Genomic DNA, 3,116 nt, shown 5'->3' with positions numbered 1-3,116 from the left:
TGACAAAAATGACAAAATGACAAAAATGACAAAAATGACAAAAATGACAAAAATGACAAAAATGACAAAAATGATAAAAATGACAAAAATGACAAAAATGACAAAATGACAAAAATGACAAAAATGACAAAAATGACAAAAATGACAAAAATGACAAAAATGACAAAAATGACAAAAATGACAAAAATGACAAAAATGACAAAAATGACAAAAATGACAAAAATGACAAAAATGACAAAAATGACAAAAATGACAAAAATGACAAAAATGACAAAAATGACAAAAATGACAAAAATGACAAAAATGACAAAAATGACAAAAATGACAAAAATGACAAAAATGACAAAAATGACAAAAATGACAAAAATGACAAAAATGACAAAAATGACAAAAATGACAAAAATGACAAAAATGACAAAAATGACAAAAATGACAAAAATGACAAAAATGACAAAAATGACAAAATGACAAAAATGACAAAAATGACAAAAATGACAAAAATGACAAAAATGACAAAAAATGACAAAAATGACAAAAATGACAAAAATGACAAAAATGACAAAAATGACAAAAATGACAAAAATGACAAAAATGACAAAAATGACAAAAATGACAAAAATGACAAAAATGACAAAAATGACAAAAATGACAAAAATGACAAAATGACAAAAATGACAAAAATGACAAAAATGACAAAAATGACAAAATGACAAAAATGACAAAAATGACAAAAATGACAAAAATGACAAAAATGACAAAAATGACAAAAATGACAAAAATGACAAAAATGACAAAAATGACAAAAATGACAAAAAATGACAAAAATGACAAAAATGACAAAAATGACAAAAATGACAAAAATGACAAAAATGACAAAAATGACAAAAATGACAAAAATGACAAAAATGACAAAAATGACAAAAATGACAAAAATGACAAAAATGACAAAAATGACAAAAATGACAAAAATGACAAAATGACAAAAATGACAAAAATGACAAAAATGACAAAAATGACAAAAATGACAAAAATGACAAAAATGACAAAAATGACAAAAATGACAAAAATGACAAAAATGACAAAAATGACAAAAATGACAAAAATGACAAAAATGACAAAAATGACAAAAATGACAAAAATGACAAAAATGACAAAAATGACAAAAATGACAAAAATGACAAAAATGACAAAAATGACAAAAATGACAAAAATGACAAAAATGACAAAAATGACAAAAATGACAAAATGACAAAAATGACAAAAATGACAAAATGACAAAAATGACAAAAATGACAAAAATGACAAAAATGACAAAAATGACAAAAATGACAAAAATGACAAAAATGACAAAAATGACAAAAATGACAAAATGACAAAAATGACAAAAATGACAAAAATGACAAAAATGACAAAAATGACAAAAATGACAAAAATGACAAAAATGACAAAAATGACAAAAATGACAAAAAATGACAAAAATGACAAAAATGACAAAAATGACAAAAAATGACAAAAATGACAAAAATGACAAAAATGACAAAAATGACAAAAATGACAAAAATGACAAAAATGACAAAAATGACAAAAATGACAAAAATGACAAAAATGACAAAAATAACAAAAATGACAAAAATGACAAAAATGACAAAAATGACAAAAATGACAAAAATGACAAAAATGACAAAAATGACAAAAATGACAAAAATGACAAAAATGACAAAAATGACAAAAATGACAAAAATGAAAAAAATGACAAAAATGACAAAAATGACAAAAATGACAAAAATGACAAAAATGACAAAAATGACAAAAATGACAAAAATGACAAAAATGACAAAAATGACAAAAATGACAAAAATGACAAAAATGACAAAAATGACAAAAATGACAAAAATGACAAAAATGACAAAAATGACAAAAATGACAAAAATGACAAAAATGACAAAAATGACAAAAATGACAAAATGACAAAAATGACAAAAATGACAAAAATGACAAAAATGACAGAAAATGACAAAAATGACAAAAATGACAAAAATGACAAAAATGACAAAAATGACAAAAATGACAAAAATGACAAAAATGACAAAAATGACAAAAATGACAAAAATGACAAAAATGACAAAAATGACAAAAATGACAAAAATGACAAAAATGACAAAAATGACAAAAATGACAAAAATGACAAAAATGACAAAAATGACAAAAATGACAAAAATGACAAAAATGACAAAAATGACAAAAATGACAAAAATGACAAAAATGACAAAATGACAAAAATGACAAAAATGACAAAAATGACAAAAATGACAAAAATGACAAAAATGACAAATGACAAAAATGACAAAAATGACAAAAATGACAAAAATGACAAAAATGACAAAAATGACAAAAATGACAAAAATGACAAAAATGACAAAAATGACAAAAATGACAAAAATGACAAAAATGACAAAAATGACAAAAATGACAAAAATGACAAAAATGACAAAAATGACAAAAATGACAAAAAATGACAAAAATGACAAAAATGACAAAAATGACAAAAATGACAAAAATGACAAAAATGACAAAAATGACAAAAATGACAAAAATGACAAAAATGACAAAAATGACAAAAATGACAAAAATGACAAAAATGACAAAAATGACAAAAATGACAAAATGACAAAAATGACAAAAATGACAAAAATGACAAAAATGACAAAAATGACAAAAATGACAAAATGACAAAAATGACAAAAATGACAAAAATGACAAAAATGACAAAAATGACAAAAATGACAAAAATGACAAAAATGACAAAAATGACAAAAATGACAAAAATGACAAAAATGACAAAAATGACAAAAATGACAAAAATGACAAAAATGACAAAAATGACAAAAATGACAAAAATGACAAAAATGACAAAAATGACAAAAATGACAAAAATGACAAAAATGACAAAAATGACAAAAATGACAAAAATGACAAATATGACAAAAATGACAAAAATGACAAAAATGACAAAAATGACAAAAATGACAAAAATGACAAAAATGACAAAAATGACAAAAATGACAAAAATGACAAAAATGACAAAAATGACAAAAATGACAAAAATGACAAAAATG

Source organism: Uranotaenia lowii, chromosome 2 (assembly GCF_029784155.1).
Source record: "Uranotaenia lowii strain MFRU-FL chromosome 2, ASM2978415v1, whole genome shotgun sequence".
Taxonomy (NCBI): Eukaryota; Metazoa; Arthropoda; class Insecta; order Diptera; family Culicidae; genus Uranotaenia; species Uranotaenia lowii.
This window is presented reverse-complemented; position numbering follows the sequence as displayed.